Source organism: Oncorhynchus tshawytscha, linkage group LG19 (assembly GCF_018296145.1).
Source record: "Oncorhynchus tshawytscha isolate Ot180627B linkage group LG19, Otsh_v2.0, whole genome shotgun sequence".
Classification (NCBI taxonomy): domain Eukaryota; kingdom Metazoa; phylum Chordata; class Actinopteri; order Salmoniformes; family Salmonidae; genus Oncorhynchus; species Oncorhynchus tshawytscha.
The window spans coordinates 4,684,254-4,705,197 of NC_056447.1; the positions used below are offsets into that span (position 1 = coordinate 4,684,254).

The 20,944-nt window shown below is 42.3% G+C and overlaps 1 protein-coding gene across 1 annotated transcript in view; it reads right to left on the bottom strand.

Moving 5' to 3' along the window:
* The window catches only part of LOC112219187 (transcription factor SOX-6), a 159,363-nt gene that overhangs the window by 93,320 nt on the left and 45,099 nt on the right, over positions 1 to 20,944 (bottom strand).

A 20,944-nucleotide genomic window follows, 5' to 3' on the forward strand; every position in this document is an offset into this window, starting at 1 on the left:
TATTGAACCATTCAGTGAAGGTTTTAAAGCTGCTATATGTCACTTCTTGTGCGACCAATGAGAATGCCATTCTCATTGAAAGCAAGTCTAAGAAGCGGTGCCCGAATACCTTTGGCTATGTAGTATGTATGTGATGAAAGATGAACAGAAAATCAATAGTTGTACACAAAGGAGCATGAACGAAGTACACTCCCATCTACACACACACACACACACACACACACACACACACACACACACACACACACACACACACACACACACACACACACACACACACACACACACACACACACACACACACACACACACACACACACACACACACACACCCCTACTCAACTTACCTTGGTGCAATGGCTGTTACTATACATCTGATGAGGCACACAGAGCGAAAGAGACAGAGAAACCCCCAGAGACATCAGCCTTTACTTCACTGTAAACTAAATATTACTACAGTTTGAGAGGAAGCCTTAGGAGAGAGGAATGTAGAAATGGAGTAATTACAGTCGAGGCGGTGGCGGATATTTTCCCTGAAGTAGAGAATGTTCCCGCTGGGAGCCCAACAAAAGAGTGACTCTGGCTTCCTGGAGAGACTCTGATGAGACCATGATGAGACAGTGGTTCTAACAATACACTCTATTCATTTTTGTTTCACATGATTACCGGTCATGTGGCTCCAAACCGACTAGGCCAACCTAGGGCAACATCCCGAACGACCACTACCCGTTTCCAGGCCAATATTTACACACTATTATCAAAATCAAATTGCTTCTCTCGAAGTTGAGTTAATGTCTAAGATTTTTTTCTCGGAAAGTCGAGCCAAAGTAGCAAATGTATTGTATATCCATGACACAAGAGTTGTCAAGATTGATAAGGAAACAGATCAGACACTGTGTGACCATGTCAATCACATATGCCTTTTATCACTTTAGTCATGATGAGTAAAATGGCTAACGGATATTCCACAAAAACAAGTAGCTAAAAGAAAACAGTCATTCAATCTAATTTAGCTGCTGGATACAAAATAGCTGCATGTAGTTTCTTTCCATAATAAGGCCAAGGGGGCATATTTCTATTTGCATATATATATAGGCATATTTCGTGGTTCTACATTAGGGGTTGTTTCTGGTTAATGTAGTTTCTTCCATCTCTCACCATAGAAAATGTATAAAAGACTTTTGGGTAATGTATTTCCAAAAACACACTCACCCAACCTATATCAATGGACGTTGTTTGCTGGAGGAGGATGACAGCGGAGCATTTTTACTCCCCCCCCCCCAAAGTTGAGGGTTATTTATAATCCCTTCGTGAGCTCAAGCGAAAGAAAATGGGGGGTCAGAATTTGGCAGGAGTTCATCTTTCACTACCTCTCCTGGAACATGGAAACCTGACTATTCCGGAGAAACAATAGGCCATTGTGGAACGTGGAGGCAGAAGGACCTGTCCGTGACAGATGAGAGGTAGAGCGAGGGCCCCTCTTAGAAAAACAGCACACAATACACCATTCAGCAGCCAGAGTCCCCTCTGCCACTTGTGAAGTGATGAGGGCGGCAATAAAGGCCTCTGATTCGCCCAATTGGGTGTAAAATCTCCAGCAATTCCTGAAGGGAGCTGAGGAAATGGGAAATGCCAAAAAGAAAGGGCACTAGAGAGAGAAAGGAGAGCGAGAGAGAGTGAGAAAGAGAATTAAGAAAACTAAGTCACAAAAAAGAGATAATCTGGATCTTCTTGGTCTCCTGGACAACCCCAATAAGCACACAAAAAATGTTGGGTTAAAAACAACCAATGCTGGGTAAATAGTGGACAGAAAATAAGTTGGGTTATTTTTGACCCAGCCAGTTGGGTCACTTAGTTGGGATATTGAGCTATGATCCAACAGGTTATATCAAAATACTAGTGGTGTGGATTTCAGTTATTTTTGGCCACCTGTGAGAGTAAATGTCATTCCGGTTCATCTATTCTATTGTATTGTCAACACATCTTAAGGTTGAGAACTGACACTTTTGTAGCTTAATGAGGCTTGAACAAGTTGAGTTCCTCAAGTGCCTACGCTTATCCCAATGTTGGGAAAGTTTCCACTTAATAATATTTAAATAATAATGTTTTTAATTGTATATTAAAATATTGAAGGCAAATTTACATTTGAGGTGTACAAACATAACATGAACATGAATTACATTTACTCTCACGTGTGTAATTTATGTTCATCCTGTTAAGTCTGTACACTGCAAATAAATATGTTCCTTCTCATTACATATTTAAATATAACATTCATAACATTATTTAAATATTATAAAGTGGTAACTATCTCAACATTGAATATGCATAGGCACATAAGGAACTCAAACATTTGTGTAAGCCTTATTAACCCTTTGACACGTGTTAACAAACGGGTGTGATCCTTCTAAACGGGTCTCTGCAACGTGCACTCAAACGGGTGTGATCCTTCTAAACGGGTCTCTGCAACGTGCACTCAAACGGGTGTGATCCTTCTAAACGGGTCTCTGCAACTTACACTCAAACCGGTGTGATTAGAACGCTTATTTAGAACGTCCAGTCAGCGTCTGAGCTGGTCGGACTGTTTTTTCACAAAAACATTTTGCACAAACACAGCCCTTACAAACGTCCGTCCTGAATGTGACCAGTTTATTTTTGGATGCAATGTTCAGATATTCACAGAAATAGCAACAGCATAACATAGTCATCCAAACCGGTAAATGTAGGCTACGTTAGTCCTAGCACTAACTGAGGAAACGTAACACAAGCGGTCATATGTAGCTAACTCTTGGCTGACATAAACCACAATATGAATTAGCTAATAGCAACTACTATTTACAACTGATCAAAATAATTTAGTAAAACACTCTCAAAAAATGTAAAGTAATCCGACAATGGGTAGTTTGGGTGCGCAACCATGTTTGTTTTTTCGCATCAACCAAAGATGAGAAGAGGAGACAAGATGAGTTTTGTCTGTTTGCAGTATGTATATTGAAGGGGGTGTGTCGTCGACGATCATTCACTTCCGGAAGTTTACTCGAAAGATGAGTGAACCATTCCTTCACCTCATTATAACATCTTTGGTCTGACATACAATTCTGTGACACCCAGAATGCAGTGTATAATGTCAGCAAAAATGTCTTCACACATAGCTGGCAAATAACTTAGCATTAGCTCATCATAATCAGTACAACCTATTTTACAGGAGCCTCCCAACTGACACAGCGGTCTAAGGGGGCCAGGGTTCAGCGTCGTCCAGGTTAGGGGAGGGTTTGGCCGGGGCGCTTTACTTGGCTCATCGTGCTCTAGCTACTCCTTATGGCAGGCTGGGTGCCTCCAGGCTGACTTCAGTTGTCAGTTGAAAGGTGTTTCCTCCGACACTTCGGTGCAGCTGGCTTCCAGGTTAAGTGGGTAGGTGATAAGAAGCGCGGTTTGGCGCGTCATGTTTCGGAGGGAGCATGACTCGACCTTCGCCTCTCCAGAGCCCGTTGGGGAGTTGCAGCTGTGAGACAAGTTCACGAAAAAGTAAGTAAAAGTAAAATACAAAAATATGTATGCAATAATCACCAGTACTTGAACGTGAATAACACTGTAAATACATTATGCTCCATACATACATACATACATACATACATACATACATACATACATACATACATACATACATACATACATACATACATACATACATACATACATACGGTATGCTACAGTTGTCACGACTTCCGCCGAAGTTGGCTCCCCTGCCTGTTCGGGCGGTGCTCAGCGGTCGTCGTCACCGTCCTACTAGCCGCTACCGATCCCTTTTTCGTTTGTCTGTTGGTTTTGTCTTATTAGTTTCACCTGTGTGTGTTTTGGTTTAATTAGCTTCCCTATATGTAGTAGTTTGACCCGCCCTTGTTTTGTGCGGGATTATTTTTTGTTACGTGTGTACATATTAGGTCGTAGTGTATTTTATTTTCTATACTGGACACCCTGTGGTTTTGGGTTGTCTGGTATCTCTCTCCTGCGCCCTATATTGTATTGGGCTTATCAGTTTGGTGTGCAATAGTAAAGCACTTTACTCCGTTACTCTCTCTCTGCGTCTGATTCCTGCACACACACCTAGTCCCGCGTGACAACAGTAGAAATGACAACACAATATACAGAAAATAAGGCACTTACTTTGATAGGAACGCACACATGTCCAAAGTTATTATTTGTACGGAAAACAACAAAAGCAATGCGAGTGCCAACCAGAAAATGTGCCACGGGGGGAAAGTATGTGCAAGACCGCGCAAATGTCTGCATACTTGATCTGCGGAAACACTGGGGAAGTGCTTGGGCTCTCCAAGAGTAGTTTGTCCAGTAAAGCCTAAAACATATTTTCCTCAACAGTGAACTGGGCTACTTCTATGTGAATTAACGAGGAGACGGAGCACACCACAATTCAAACTGTTGTCAGAAAATGAAAAACTTGTTCAAAAATTTGCTGAAACATAGCCTCTAGATAATTATCAGGCAACGTGTGTTAACTGTCCTGTTGCGTAACAATCACATTTTGGAACAGTGAGTGCATTCTGACATCACGTGCATAAATCAACTCACGCTGGGGGCGACCATTAGAGATTTTTGGACAAATATGTCAGTACTCAACCTTCCCCAATGTGTATTCTGGTCCAACAGGCTAAGCGCTACAAACCGTTCAAACATAATAGGTCCTCTTCTTACTACCGTGTTCCCCCCGGAGTGTCTGATGTGCATCCCAAATGGCATCCTATTCCCTATATAGCGCACTACTTTCCCAATCTATAGTGCACTATACAGGAAACAGGGTGCCATTTGGGATGCATCCCAGATCCATAAGTTGCCCATTAGTCAGTTTGGTCCCTCGTTAAATGGTAATTGAGAGGCCCAAACAGAGGCTACTGTCATTCACATACGTTGGAATGCAGACACACACACACAGACCCGGCTTTCTCCACAGAGATTCTTTAAATTCTCACCGAAATACAAAAATTCACTAGCAACCAATCAGTCGTAGCGAAAACAGGCCAATTTTGAAAGCTAGCGCCCTAATGACAAGAAAAGCAGTTGTGTTCCCTGTCATTCTATTCCCATAAATGGATTTCTCTGGGAAGGGGGTGGTGCTGGAGGAAATGTACTTTAGCACTGTGTCCATTATGGGGTGACTCTCTGGGTAGCTGCGTGGCGGCTTTCAAGTAACACTACAGATACACTGCATTGTGGCATTTTATTAGATGCAACTGGGGGCACTTTCATGACACACTGAAGGAACCTCTGAAGCAAGCGGATATAGTGTATGGCGGATACGTCAATTGCTCGAATATTGTGCATTTGGTGATAGCTCAATGAAACACTTAAAAACCACAGGAGTTGCATTCATCATTCTATAGGTCAATGGAAAGTTGGTGTATAGTCAACAGTGTGTTTCAATTGGACCTCTATGTATTTACCTTATTGGTAAAGGAGTTCCGACCTATCGCAAGGACCAATTCATCTGGCCCCTAGTGAATGGAGGGCCTGGTCGACAGTGTGTTGAAAGCTGACAACTTGCAGGAGGGGTGGCAGGGAAAAGTGAATGCCTGCTGAACCAATACTTGGTAGCAAAGTCCACATTCTATGTAGAGTGCTGTATGTGTATTGTAATAAACCCAGGGCTGTATCAATCATCTCAGAGTAGGACTGCTGATCTAGGATCAGGTCCCTCCTCCATCCCACGTAATCTTATTAATTGTGATCTAAAAGACAAAACTGCTCTGGCCCTCAGGGATACCAAGTTCGAATTCTATTTCAAAACCTAATTTTACCCACCCAAGACGGTGTATCCCGTTGGTCTGCATTTCAAAACACATTTTCTATGAGTATTATTCTAGTTTTAAAAGTGTGCATAGCCTGAAACTGTGAATCACATCACATGGACACCTTGGTCTGGCACCAGCATGTGGATTCGTAAGTCTTCTAAAAGGAAAATCTCAGTGAAAATAGAATGGAACCCTTGAAAAGGTTTAATTACTGAATCATTAGTTTTACCTCACTCACACATGCCCTCTGATACAGGGGTCTCTCTGTGCTAGTTCTCCCGAAGTCAGGCTGAACCTAAACCGCAGACCCCCCCGAATTCAGGAGTCGTCTTGTTGACCAACACTCTCCCTTGCGTTTTTATCTTTCTTGGCATTGGAACACACCCATGTGTGTGTGTGTGCAGGCCTGTGTGTGCAGGCCTGTGTGTGCAGGCCTGTGTGCGCAGGCCTGTGTGAGCAGTATAATGCTCTGTCTGGGACGGGTACTGTACCACACACCCAACTGTCCCATACGTCCCTTAGAGGCTTCAAAAGTCAACACAAGCTGCAGCTGGCTCAAAACAAAGCAGCACTCCTTGCCCTTAACCTCACACCCAGAACTAACATCAACAACATGCATGAAAGTCTTTTACGGTTGAGGGTTGAAGAGAAATTGACTACCTCTCTTCTAGATTTTTTTCTTCAAGAAGCATTTTGTGCGTTGAAAATGCCTAACCACTTGTATAATCTATTTGCATACACTTTGAACAGACATGCAAACCCCACCAGACACGCCACTATGGGTTTCTTCACGGTGCGCAAAACAAAAACAGATTTAATGTGTCGCTCAGTTGTGTATAGAGCCATGTCATGGTGGAATGCTCTGCCACCAGGTTACTCAGGCAAAAAGCAAGTTTAGCTTTGAAAAAAACAGATTAAAAAACATATTGTATCACTCTCATATAATTGAACTGTGTATAAGAATATGAATATACAAATAGTGTGTAAATAGTATATTTGTTGTGTCTTGGTGTCTTTCCAATATATACCTATTTTCTTGTATATACAGTGAGCTCCAAAAGTATTGGGTCAGTGACACAGGTTTTGTTGTTTTAGCTCTGTACTCCAGCACTTTGGATTGGAAATGTTACAATGACTATGAGGTTAAAGTGCAAACAGCTTTAATTTGAGGGTATTTTCATCCATATCGGTTGAACCGTTTAGAAATTACAGACCTTTTTGTACATGATCCACTAAAATGGGGGACTAAAAGTGTTAGGACAAATTTACTTACAGTGGGGAGAACAAGTATTTGATACACTGCTGATTTTGCAGGTTTTCCTACTTACAAAGCATGTAGAGGTCTGTAATTTTTTTAATCATAGGTACACTTCAACTGTGAGAGACGGAATCTAAAACAAAAATCTAGAAAATCACATTGTATGATTTTTCAGTAATTAATTTGCATTTTATTGTATGACATAAGTATTTGATACATCAGAAAAGCAGAACTTAATATTTGGTACAGAAACCTTTGTATGCAATTACAGAGATCATACGTTTTCTGTAGTTCTTGACCAGGTTTGCACACACTGCAGCAGGGATTTTGGCCCACTCCTCCATACAGACCTTCTCCAGATCCTTCAGGTTTCGGGGCAGTCGGTGGGCAATACGGACTTTCAGCTCCCTCCAAAGATTTTCTATTGGTTTCAGGACTGGAGACTAGCTAGGCCACTCCAGGACCTTGAGATGCTTCTTACGGAGCCACTCCTTAGTTGCCCTGGCTGTGTGTTTCAGGTCGGTGTCATGCTGGAAGACCCAGCCACGACCAATCTTCAATGCTCTTACTGAGGGAAGGAGGTTGTTGGCCAAGATCTCGCGATACATGGCCCCATCCATCCTCCCCTCAATACGGTGCAGTCATCCTGTCCCCTTTGCAGAAAAGCATCTCCAAAGAATGATGTTTCCACCTCCATGCTTCACGGTTGGGATGGTGTTCTTGGGGTTGTACTCATTCTTCTTCTTCCTCCAAGCAAGGCGAGTGGAGTTTAGACCAAAAAGCTCTATTTTTGTCTCATCAGACCACATGACCTTCTCTCATTCCTCCTCTGGATCATCCAGATGGTCATTGGCAAACTTCAGACAGGCCTGGACATGTGCTGGCTTGAGCAGGGGACCTTGCGTGCACTACAGGATTTTAATCCATGACGGCCTAGTGTGTTACTAATGGTTTTCTTTGAGACTGTGGTCCCAGCTCTCTTCAGGTCATTGACCAGGTCCTGCCGTGTAGTTCTGGGCTGATCCCTCACCTTCCTCATGATCATTGATGCCCCGCGACGTGAGATCTTGCATGGAGCCCCAGCCTGAGGGTGATTGACCGTCATCTTGAACTTCTTCCATTTTCTAATAATTGCGCCAGTTGTTGTTGCCTTCTCACCAAGCTGCTTGCCTATTGTCCTGTAGCCCATCCCAGCCTTGTGCAGGTCTACAATGTTATCCCTGATGTCCTTACACAGCTCTCTGGTCTTGGCCATTGTGGAGAGGTTGGAGTCTGTTTGATTGAGTGTGTGGACAGGTGTCTTTTTTACAGGTAACGAGTTCAAACAGGTGCAGTTAATACAGGTACTGAGTGGAGAACAGGAGGGCTTCTTAAAGAAAAACTAACTGGTCAGTGAGAGCTGGAATTCTTACTGGTTGGTAGGTGATCAAATACTTATGTCATGCAATAAAATGCAAATGAATTACTTAAAAATCATACAATGTGATCTTCTGGATTTTTAGATTCCGTGTCTCATAGTTGAAGTGTACCTATGATAAAAATTACAGACCTCTACATGCTTTGTAAGTAGGAAAACCTGCAAAATCGGCAGTGTATCAAATACTTGTTCTCCCCACTGTTTATGTGTATTCAAGTAGTAAAAAGTATTTGGTCCCATATTCATAGCATGCAATGAATACATCAAGCTTGAAACTACAAATTTGTTGGATGCATTTGCTGTTTGTTTTGGTTGTGTTTCAGATTATTTTGTGCCCAGTAGAAATGAATGGTAAATAATGTATTTCTATGTATGTACTTCTACATTAATGTGGATGCTACCATGGTTACAGATAAACCTGAAAGAATAATGAATAATGATGAGTGAGAAAGTTAGATGCACAAATATCATATCCCCCAAAAAGACTAACCTCCCATGTTATTGTAATGGTGAGAGTTTAGCGTGTCTTGGCGGTGTGACATTTGTGTGTGTCTGTAACGTTCCCACTCATCATTATTCACGATTCATTCACGATTATCCGTAACCATGGTAGCATCAACATTAATGTAGAAATGTTTAGAAACATATTCTATTCTTACTGACAATAAAAGTGACTCCAAAATGACACTATCAATTTCAAATCCTTTCAAATTCAAAGTGCTGGAGCCAAAACGACGACTAAAAAACGTCCCAATACTTAGAGCTCACAAAAATATAAACACAACAATTTCAACGATTTTACTGCGTTACGTAAGGAAATCAGTCAATTGAAAATAATTCATTAGGCCCAAATCGATGGATTTCACATGACTGGGAATAGAGATATGCTTCTGTTGGTCACAGATGCCTTAAAAGAAAAGTCAGGGGGGTGATCACAAAACCAGTCAGTATCTGCCGTGACCACCATTTGCCTCTTTGTCTCACATAGAGTTGTTCAGGCTGCTGAATGTGGCCTGTGGAATGTTTACCCACTCCTTTTCAATGGCTGTGCGAAGTTGTTGGATATTGGTGGGAACTGGAACATGCTGTCATACACGTTGATCCAGAGCATCCCAAACATGCTCAATGGGTGACATGTCAGTTGAGTATTTAGGCCATGGAAGAACTGGGACATTTTAAGCTTCCATGAATTGTGTACAGATCCTTGCGACATGGGGCTGTGCATTATCATGTTGAAACTTGATGGCGGATGAACGGCAGAACAATAGGCCTCAGTATCTCGTCACAGTATTTCGGTGCATTCAAATTGCCATCGATAAAATGCAATTCTGTCCATTGTCCGTACCTTACGCCTGCACATACAATAACCTCACCGCCACCATTGGGCACTTGGTTCACAAAGTTGACATCAGCAAACCACTCGCCCACACAACGCCATTCACGTGGTCTGCGGTTATGAGGACAGAGGGACATACTGCCAAATTCTCTAAAACAACATTGGAGGCGGCTTATGGTACAGAGATTAACATAACATTCTCTGGCAACAGCTCTGGTGGACATTCCTGCAGTCAGCATGCCAATTGCATGCTCCCTCAAAACTCGAGACATCTTGTGGCATTGTGTTGTGTGACAAAACTGCACATTTTAGAGTTGCCTTATACTGTCCCCAGCACAAGGTGCACCTGTGTAATGATCATACTGTTTAATCAGCTTCTTTATATGCCACACCTGTCAAGTGGATGGATTATCTTGGCAAAGGAGAAATGCTCACTAATAGGAATGTAAACAAATTTGTGCATAACATTTTAGAAAAATATGCTTTTTGTGCGTATGGAACATTTCTAGGATCTTTTATATCTGCTCATGAAACATGGTACCAACACTTTACATTTTGCATTTATATTTTTGTTCAAGTTTTACAAATATATACAGTACCAATGAAAAGTTTGGACACACCTACTCATTGCAAGGTTTTTCTTTATTTTTACTATTTTCTACATAGTAGAAACGCATATGGAAAAACCGTATATGGAATCATGTACTAACCAAAAAAGTGTTTAACAAATCAAAACATATTTAATATATTTCATAAAGTAGCAACCCTTTGCCTTGATGACAGCTTTGCACACTCTTGGCGTTCTCTGAACCAGCTTCATGAGGTAGTGACCTGGAATGCATTTCAATTAACAGGTGTGCCTTGTTAAAAGTTAATTTGTGAAATTTCTTTCCTCCTTAATGCGTTTGAGCCAATCAGTTGTGTTGTGACAGGTAGGGGTGGTATACAGAAGATAACCCTATTATGTAAAAGACCCAGTCCATATTACGGCAAGAAGAGCTCAAATAAGCAAAGAGAAATGACAGTCCATCATTACTTTAAGACATGAAGGTCCGTCAATATGGAACATTTCAAGAACTTTGAAAGATTCTTCAAATGCAGTCGCAAAAACCATCAAGCGCTGTGATGAAACTGGCTCACATGAGGACCGCCACAGGAAAGGAAGACCCAGAGTTACCTCTGCTGCAGAGGATAAGTTCATTAGAGTTACCACCCTCAGATTGCAGCCCAAATAAATGGTTCACAGAGTTCAAGTAACAGACACAACTCAACATCAACTGTTCAGAGGAGACTGTGTGAATCAGGCCTTCATGGTCGAATTGCTGAAACCACTACTAAAGGACACCAATAAGAAAAATAAACTTGCTTGGGCAAAGAAACACGAGCAATGAACATTAGACTGGTGGAAATCTGTCCTTTGGTCTGATGATTCCAAATTTGAGATTTTTGATTCCAACCTCCGTGTCTTTGAGAGACGCAGAGTAGGTGAACGAAAGATCTCTGCATGTGTGGTTCCCACCGTGAAGCATGAAGGAGGTGGTGTGATGGTGTGGAGGTGCTTTGCTGGTGACACTGTCAGTGATTTATTTAGAATTCAAGGCACACTTAACCAGCATGGCTACCACAGCATTCTGCAGCAATACACCATCCCATCTGGTTTGCGTTTAGTGGGACGATCATTTGTTTTTCAATAGGACAATGACCCAAAACACACTTCCAGGCTGTGTAAGGGCTTTTTGACCGAGAAGGAGAATGATGGAGTGCTGCATCAGATGACCTGGCCTCCACAATCACCCGACCTCTACCCAATTGAGATGGTTTGGGATGAGTTGGATTGTAGAGTGAAGGAAAAGCAGCCAACAAGTGCTCAGCATATGTGGGAACTCCTTCAAGACTGTTGGAAAAGCATTCCTCGTGAAGCTGGTTGAGAGAATGCCAAGAGTGAGCAAAGCTGTCATCTAGGCAAAGTGTGGCAACATTGAAGAATCTCAAATAGAAAATATATTTTGATTTGTTTAACACTTTGTTGGTTACTACATGAGTCCATATGTGTTATTTCATAGTTTTGATGTATTCGCTATTATTCTACAATGTCAAAAATATTAAAAATAAAGAAAAACCCTTGAATGACTAGGTGTGTCCAAACATTTGACTGGTACTGTATATTCTTATGTATTTGCATGTTTTATGAGGACCCCAGGAAGAGTAGCTGTTGCATGTGTAGAAGCTAAATGGGAATCCTAATAAACTAAACTAAATACAATTCCATTTCGGATACTCAACTAAGTACGTTACACAAGTGTAGTAAGCCTGTTGGGAGACCTTAATTTAACAGCAGGAGTGAACAGGGGACAATCCTATTACTCTACCACTACAAAAGCCTTGCCTTCTCTCAGAGGTACCTTTTTGGACCGTCTGCTAGTGACTGAAATGTAAATGCAATGAGTCAAACGGCTTATATAAATATAGAAGCCAAGTGGTGTTAGCAAAAAACACTTCCAAACGAGAAAATGTCATCATGATTATTTGATTAGAGCAATACCCGAGTCTGTACTATAATGTGGTAGAATGGTAAACGTGTTATTAGCCAATTCAATTTGGGCTAGCGACTGATATAGAGACGAGAGCGTGAGTATAGACAGTGATCGGGAGGCTGTCAGCGTGCGATTGCAACAGCTGCCTCCACACATATTTCCGAGAGACTGCATTAGCCCCGAGGCTAAAGACCAGACAAAGTGAGCTTCAACAAATCATTAGACATCTCCCTAAAGTTAAAATAATCACGAAGTGTTCATTGTGAAGCTAAATCAAAGATGTTATGTGGTGCATTTTGCATTTGTGGTCATCAGACACGCGCACACTCACACACACACCCCTATGTATCATTCAGGGCCACAGAGGGCCACAAAGGACCCACGTCCCACTCAGTCAAGAGAGGGCAACAGATAACTGAAGTGGAAATATGTTAATTCTCACCGCTGCTGAGTTAAATCAGCTATTCTCACTGCTGCTGAGTTAAATCAGGTTATGGCTTTGTGTTGTTATTTGTATAGCCTATGTGGAAAACACAAGACCATGATAACACAAATTTAAGGTCAACGACGATACTTCAACGATGGTTACACTTTTTTCACCACACTCTGCACATTAACCTGGAGCCAAATCCATGTTACGGGTGCATCTAATAGTGCTGAGATAATCTGTAACAAGCATACAAACAGGTGGCTTTTCGATGGCACTTAAACCTCCAAATCCTAGATTAAGACTGACAACAGGTCTTCGCTGGATTGGGAGTGCACCTTCATTGTAGTCCCAGGCTGACTCCTAGCTCTCCACCCGCAGCACTCTTTGTTCTAACACGATGACACTCCTAAATCCGTATGCGGCAAACATTATCATTCACCACAAAACGTCTTTCTGACTGGAGATGAACAACAACAAAAATCCGTATTAAATGATTGAAAAGCGTGAAAGCATAACGTCCGCAGATGGTCGCCCGATTTAACTCGGCTCTCCCGATTCGAGACGTTGTAAATTTGTTGCAGTTTTTATACAATAAATAATGAACTTAGTTTGGGTATTAATAGTTTGGCGCGAGGAGCGTCACGGGCTTTGCAGGGAACACGATACACAACGGAGAACCATTGGGGAGAAGGATGTGTGTTTAAAGTACCTTGCTACAGAACCAGTCTGACAGTCCAAGAGTTTTGAATGCATGCTACTGGTAGAAAATCAGGGCTAGAGTGAATACGGGCCCATAGCATTAGAATACGGTACTGCTTTCTACCAAGCAGAGGTGACTCACACACTTTCTTACAGGGGAGAGGAGACTCACAGGGAAACAAGCTCAGGTTCCAAACAGAGTTCCTCCTCATCCCCAGTCACAGGCTAAAACGTAGACAGAGAGGAGAGAGCGAGAGTAGATGATGGTGCAAATCCACTGATGGCGTATGCAAGCAGAATTAGAATAGCTCTTGGATGACTTGAGGGCAGTGGAGGAGGGGAGGGAGGGAGGTCAGGGAATGCTGGGGTAGCAATCAGAGAAGAGCCCGTAGCCCCTTAAACTGTTGTTCTCTCCCCTCCCAGAGCAGTTGTTGTCGGGTTGCAGGCACGTCAGCAGTGTTCCCTTGGCATGGCCAGCTGTCAGAATGCAAGCTAATCCTCCGAGGTATCCCCCCACCAAGCCAGGACATGGTATGACCCCCCTCCCCCTGCTTCCCCCGCCTCCACCACACTGTCTGTCTGTCTGTCTGTCTGTCTGTCTGTCTGTCTGTCTGTCTGTCTGTCTGTCTGTCTGTCTGTCTGTCTGTCTGTCTGTCTGTCTGTCTGTCTGTCTGTCTGTCTGTCTGTCTGTCTGTCTGTCTGTCTGTCTGTCTGTCTGTCTGGGGCACGTTAAAGGTTTATTATGGGGCAAAAGGCTGGCACAGACGCACATTTAGATTTGTTAGCATAGACATATAGTACAGACAGACAAACACACACACTCCCTCAAATACAACACAGATAAATCTACCGCCAAAAACACGCCCACACACACACAAAACACTTAAATCCTGCCTGGTTTTGAGAGGTGTACAGTAAATATTAAAATGGTAAACCAATCCATCCTACACAAGGTAGCCACTGTCCCATGTTGCCACGGACATTGCATAGGGAAAGGAAGGCCTTAGGCACTAATTTAGCCAATCGTAGCCTTTTCATTCACATAGGGCTAAAAACCAGCAAAGTCTCAAGGGCTTGTTTCATCAAAATATTTCCCATGTCCCACAAGGAAAATACGGCTTTTGTGTATTGAGTAACACCTGTGTTCCACTGTGTGTATAAATAGGCTCCGTCTTTGTTGTCGACTCACTCTTCTACTGGAGCAACAGTCTTACAGCTGTTGGGATTTCTATCAAATTAAAGTTAATCATATTAACAAATCTCCTCTCCGGCCCTCATGGACTTGGCGAGATGTGAGGAATGTCATAGATGGACTTGCGTCTCAAATGGCACCCTATTCCCTGGGTAGTGCACTACTTTTGACCAAGGCCCATAGGGAACAGAGTGCCATTTGGGACTCCTCCTTGGAAGAAAGGCATTCTTAAGCACTTTGTTTGCTGGCATTTATGCCACGATGTTGATGATAACGGGCTGAACTGGTCTTTACCTCTGAACTGCACTGAACAGTGTACAGCATCTCTGCTCAAATCGGTCTCTCTCTCTCCGATTCAACCCATTCCTAAATCCATCACGCTGCTCTCTTTCTCTCCATCCGTTCACTGAAGGCTTCTCTTCAAAAAATAAGAAACGTCTATTTTGAAGGTATTTTCAAATTGTATTGAAAGATTTAGTATAGCTATGAAGATGGGGAAATAGAGGAGATGGATACAGCAGAGAAAGTGAGTGGCAGAACGGGGGATCCAACCGTTTCTTCCAGGGGCATTTGTGGTCCGGGGACTGCAACACTACCACTTGGCTTCTCTATCGAGGTTCTAGATATGTAGTAGTATTAAGCAGTTCATTAGTCAAGCGTGGTTTACTAACACTCACAGCTGGTCCCTAGGCGACCACCATATATTAGCCAACCATGAGTATATTCAATTCTCGTGTGTGTCGGTGTGTGTGTGTGTGTTTTTTTTTTTACATGATTTATACCCCACAAAACCTTTTGTGTTAGTGATGCAGTAACATAAATGACCATACGTCAAAGTTCATTTACCACCACCTAACTATAGATGGTTATTGATATGTAAGAATGCTGTTCATCGCTTACAGATCAGCATTTAACACCATAGTATCCTCCAAACTTGTCATTAAGCTCAAGACCCTGGGTCTCAACCCCACCCTGTGCAACTGGGTCCTGGACTTTGACGGGCCGCCCCCAGGGGGTGAGGGTAGGAAACAAGATCTCCATCCCGCTGATCCTCAACACTGGGGCCTCACAAGGGTGAGTTCTCAGCCCTCTCCTGTACTCCCTGTTCACCCATGACTGCGTGGCCATGGACGCCTCCAACTCAATCATCAAGTTTGCAGACGACACTACAGTGGTAGGCTTGATTACCAACAACAACGAGACGGCCTACAGGGAGGAAGTGAGGGCCCTCAGAGTGTGGTGTCAGGAAAATAACCTCACACTCAAAGTCAACAAAACAAAGGAGATGATCGTGGACTTCAGGAAACAGTAGAGGGAGCAGCCCCCTTTCCACATCGACGGGACAGTAGTGGAGAAGGTGGAAAGTTTTAAGTTCCTCAGCGTACACATCACGGACAAAATGAAATGGTCCACCCACCCAGACAGTGTGGTGAAGAAGGCCCAACAGCGTCTCTTCAACCTCAGGAGGCTGAAGAAATGTGGCTTGTCACCGAAAACACTCACAAACTTTTACAGATGCACAATCGAGAGCATCCTGTCAGGCTGTATCACCGGCTGATACGGCAACTGCTCCTACCACAACCGTAAGGCTCTCCAGAGGGTAGTGAGGTCTACACAACGCATCACCGGGGGCAAACTACCTGCCCTCCGGACACCTACACCACCCGATGTCACAGGAAGGCAAAAAAGATCATCAAGGACAACAACCACCCGAGCCACTCGCTGTTCACCCTGCTACCATCCAGAAGGCGAGGTCAGTACAGGTGCATCAAAGCTGGGACCGAGAGACTGAAAAACAGCTTCTATCTCAAGGCCGTCAGACTGTTAAACAGCCACCACTAACATTGAGTGGCTGCTTTCAATTACTGACTCAATCTCTAGCCACTTTAATAATAAAACATTGGATGTAATAAATGTATCACTAGTCACTTTAAACAATGCCACTTTATATAATGTTTACATAGCCTACATTACTAATCTCATATGTATATACTGTACTCTATAACATCTACTGCATCTTGCCTATGCCGCAAGGCCATCACCCATCCACATATCTATATGTACATATTCTTATTAATTCCTTTACACTTGTGTGTATAAGGTAGTTGTTGTGAAATTGTTAGATTACTTGTTAGATATTACTGCACGGTCGGAACTAGAAGCACAAGCATTTCTCTCCACTCACATTAACATCTGCTAACCATGTGCATATGACCAATAAAATGTTATTTTATTTGATAGTGTCTATTGAGTAGATAGTACAACAGTAAACCACTTGAAGGGATAGTTCAGCTATTTTACTTATTTAGATGTCTGTTTCCTTATCTTGAAAGCAGTCACTTCTTGTCCGTAGACTGCTTTCCAAGGTAATTAAATATCTAAATATGTCAAATCTAATAATATCATATTATGAATTACTAGTCACGATACAGTGAGTAGTGTATGAAACAACCTGGAGCGTCACAATCATTTATTCCCTAAGCTTTTCCTTATACACGCCAGAGCTGTTTGCCTACCTAATCTCAAAGATATATCTGTTCTGTGTTTGGTTTACAGTCAGTTCAGTACCAGGGGTGCACAGGGCAGTGCTCAGGGCAGTGTGGAGCTCTTCTGTTTCTCTGTGCATCCCAAATGGCCCCCTATTTCCCATGTAGTGCACTACTTTAGGGCTCTAGTCAAAAGTAGGGAATAGGTGTGCGGTTTGGGACACAAGCTCTGTCTAATCCTGGTCCATTTATCATACTCTCCCTCCATTCTACCCTTTTCTTTCCCCACTGACAAACTAGTTGAATCAACATTGTTCCACGTCATTTCAACCCCAAAAAAATCTGTGATGACGTTGAATCAACGTGGAAGACTGATCGGATTTGAAAAAAGTAATCCACATGGCACGGTGACATTTTTCGAAGCTGCACGGGTTCTGTGGGGGTTCTGCACAGGTTCTGTAAACAGGAGAGCGAGGTGTACACATGGAGTGACACTTGACCAGTGAGAACAAATGAACACTACTACTGGTGCATATTCACATGGCATCCAAATGTTCAGTTGGGAGTGAATAAAGAGAACTATCTCATAGGATAGGATACAGTGGCATACAGAGCAAGCATAAGGGAGGGGCATTTTCCTCTAGCAAACCTACAGGCAATGTGAGTACAAGTAGCGTTTTAAATAAACAGGAGATCTGATACTGCAGCTAGCGATTGCATTACGTGTACCGCGTGAATACAAAACGTCCTCCTCACTGATATTGTCAGAGGAAGGTTACAGCATATTATCATTTCACTCGTTTGCACACAGAACAGGTGAGGAAAATGTCACCCTGGGACCTTTAATAAAAAATAAAAAATAAAAAAACTTTCCCACTACTTCAAAATCCTAATTCGACCCTTGATGTCTTGTCTCCCTCTCTTTCTTGCTTTCTCTCCCTCTTTCTCTCTTTCCCCTTGCGTGTCAGTCAGCATGGTAGGCCAACGGCCGCTGACGTTTGATTTAGTAAGTAACAATAGTCCCCCCCAAAAAAAGCTACATCCTGCTCCTTCCCCAGATGTTCCTAAATGGTTGTATTTTACATAGACTATTTGTCAGAATATTGAAATCATAAACAGAATCATATTTAGAGCCATTTTACCATTTGATTTCACACCCATTCCCCAACCTAACCCGCCAAGACAATGCGCTGTAGGACGACGGTGCCCAGCCAGCTGCTAAGGTGTTGCTCTCTGCTCACCGACTGAATGACAAATGGATGAATGGGCGATAATTGTGCACATTACTTCACAATGGAATTTCAATTAGGCCTAACTGAATGATAAGGAGGGTGAAGAAGTTGATTTCATTTCGAACAACAATAATGTAATGATGAGTTTGTGTTACGTCTATTTATCAGCGTTGGAGCTCATGTTAATCGTTTGATCGTTTGGCCTTCTGGGTTGTTACCATTCTCCATTCTCCATTCTCTTTTAGAATAATGCCAAACATATTCTTGACTCTATCCAAGTTGATGAGTGCGGGGAAACAAATGAAATCAGTCAGCCTGCGCAACAGGTCCTTCAAAACTCCACCTATCCTATACCAAAACTAATTTCACACATCGGAGTAAAATCACAATAGTCTGCGTGACATATTATCAGTTGTCAAATTGTACATGAAGAGATGGACACAGCTTGTAATTGAAAGATGCAGGGAAAGGAGCATCACTTTATCAAATCCTCATTCAGAGTCACATGCATGTAAAACGTTTTCATTAAATAACTCAAAAGTTCAAGAGGTTGTGTAGCTCTTTTTCCAACTTCCACCTGTTCTAGGAATATCTGCAGTGTCCATGAGTTCAACACATGACCACTCGTGCTGCAGCATTTCTCTGGCTACTAAGCAGAGACTAGTAACATAATACACTTGCGATATGCTATTCTGTTTTCTTTTAAATATAGAGTGCCAGTCAAAAGTTGACACACCTACTGATTCCAGGGTTTTTCTTTATTTGTACCATTATTTGTACCATTTCCACGTTGTAGAATAATAGTGAAACCATCAAAACTATGAAATAACACATATGGAATCATGTAGTAACCAAAAAAAAGTGTTACAAAAATAAATCTAAATATATTTTCTTTAATTAGATTCTTCAAAGTAGCCACCCTTTGCCTTGATGATAGTTTTGCACACTCTTGGCATTCTCTCAACCAGTATCTCAACATGGTCAAAGAAACCACCACTAAAGGACACCAATAAGAAGAAGAGACCGGGCCCAAGAAACACGAGCAATGGATATTAGACCGGTGGAAATCTGTCCTTTGGTCTGATTAGTCCAAATTTGAGATTTTTGGTTCCAACCACCATGTCTTTGTGAGACGCAGAGTAGGTGAATGGATGACCTCCGAAGTGTGTGGTTCCCACCGTGAAGCATGGAGGAGGAGGTGTGATGGTGTTGGGGTGCTTTGGCCGGTGACACTGTCAGTGATTTATTTAGAATTCAAGGCACACTTAACCAGCATGGTTACCACAGCATTCTGCAGCAATACGCCATCCCATCTGGTTTGCGCTTAGTGGGACTATCATTTGTTTTTCAACAGGACAATGACCCAAAACACACTTCCAGGCTGTGTAATGGCAATTTGACCAAGAAGGAGAGTGATGGAGTGCTGCTGATGACCAGATGACCTGGCCTTCACAATCACCCGACCTCAACCCAATTGAGATTGCTTGGGATAAGTTGGACCGCAGAGTGAAGGAAAATCAGCCAACAAGTGCTCAGCATATGTGGGAACTCCTTCAAGACTGTTGGGCTAGCCTTCCTCATGAAGCAGTGAATGCCAAGACTGCCTTGATGACAGCTTTGCACAAAGTGGCTACTTTGAAGAATCTAAATATATTTCGATTTTTTTGGTGTTTTTTTGGTTACTACATGATTCCATATGTGTTATTTAATAGTTTTGATGTATTCACTATTGTTCAACAACGAGTAGGTGTGTCCAAACCTTTGACTGGTACTGTATTTTCTAATTTCCACGTTTCTTTAGACCTGCCAAAACAAATTGATAAAAGACTTCTTTGTGATGGACTTGAATGAGTGGTTTTTAGTTATCATTAGTAACATAAACTAATGAAAATGCTATTAAGTTCTTTTGGAATAGTTTTTTTTTTGTATTTTAAATGTTACCTAAGACCTTTACAAAAACAACCAAATTATTATTCTTCTGATAGCATATATGAAATTTATTAGACTGCTAGAATGTTGATGCGTCATAGACTGAAAGTCTACAAAATTGTCTTTAGGCGTATGTTTTTCACTCTGAATTTGTAGAATTATACAAAACTGATGCAGTATGCTAAAGGAGATGCCCGGAAACGTTCGCGACATTCTGTAGCGGGTACTTATAGGCTCAAAGGCCAGGCGCTTCTAATGTTAAGACCATATTAGTCCGCAGGTCAGGTGAACTTTGAGCCTATAAGATTACTTACCGATTACGGTGGTTAAGTTCAAGTTCTTAGTTCTATATTTAGTTGGTGGAAACGCCATAGTGAAGAAGAGAGGGGTAAAAGACGAGAAAGAGAGCCTATTTGCCTTGTCAACCTTCCTGTTCTTAATCTACTCTGATCCAGTAGGAGAATAAATGAATTAGATCACTCTTAGTACACACACACACACACACACACACACACACACACACACACACACACACACACACACACACACACACACACAGTCCTCTCTAGTTTAATTGAACAGACAGGGCGCAAAGGCCCCCAAAGCAACATCTAGGCTCTCTGACAT